Below are 785 nucleotides of genomic sequence, written 5' to 3' on the forward strand. Positions count from 1 at the left end.
CTTTCTCTTCTGTGCACCCAGAGCCTAGCATAGTGCCTTGTATGTGGGAAGCCTGCCATCAGTATCTGTGAATGGGAATTCAGCGAGCCTCCCCAGAGTACGCAAAAGGGTGCGCCTGGCGCCACCTGCCCTCACCATTTGGTGAATGATTATTTCTACATTATGGCATGCAGTTAAATATCAGCATAACCGGAGGGAACAAGGAATGCTGTGGCTCTAAAATCATTATTATATGCTCTCAGTACATTGGTGATAGCACTGCTTTAATTTCGTAGTAAGCTTGATGAATATTAATTAATGTCTCTCTCCAGAATGCATTCCAATTAATGGAAGGGGAACCAACTCTCAGGTATGTTGGATGTGGGACTAACCGGATTGTTGTTAACATTTCAATTGAAGAGTTTCCACGTGGTTGAAAATCTACTACGTATGCCTTGATAGAATACGTTTATTATTTTCGGTATTTATTGACTGCCTACTGTGTGCCCAACACTCTCTTGACAGGATGTTTCCTGAATGAGCCCATAATTTACTTCAGGGATTTGGCTATGGGTGTAATTTAACATGATTGGACAGAAAAATGACTCCATTAGTCAAATTGATGTATTTGTAAATTAAAAGATACAAGTCAGGATTTATGCTTTAAAAGTACATTTATTATAATAAATGCTAGAAGTCTAGTGCTTGCTTCAGCAGCACGTATACTAAAATTGGAATGATACATTGGGGATTATCATGGTCCTTGCACAAAGATAACACAAATTCGTGCAGTGTTCCATGCTTTA

At 39.4% G+C, this 785-nt stretch overlaps 1 non-coding gene across 1 annotated transcript; it reads left to right on the forward strand.

The window, feature by feature from the left end:
* The first annotated feature begins 680 nt into the window (after positions 1-680).
* On the forward strand, positions 681-785 carry LOC111771142 (U6 spliceosomal RNA). Its single transcript, XR_002804810.1, has one exon. It is a non-coding gene; the product is annotated as a U6 spliceosomal RNA (small nuclear RNA).

Source organism: Equus caballus, chromosome 28, assembly GCF_041296265.1.
Source record: "Equus caballus isolate H_3958 breed thoroughbred chromosome 28, TB-T2T, whole genome shotgun sequence".
Taxonomy (NCBI): Eukaryota; Metazoa; Chordata; class Mammalia; order Perissodactyla; family Equidae; genus Equus; species Equus caballus.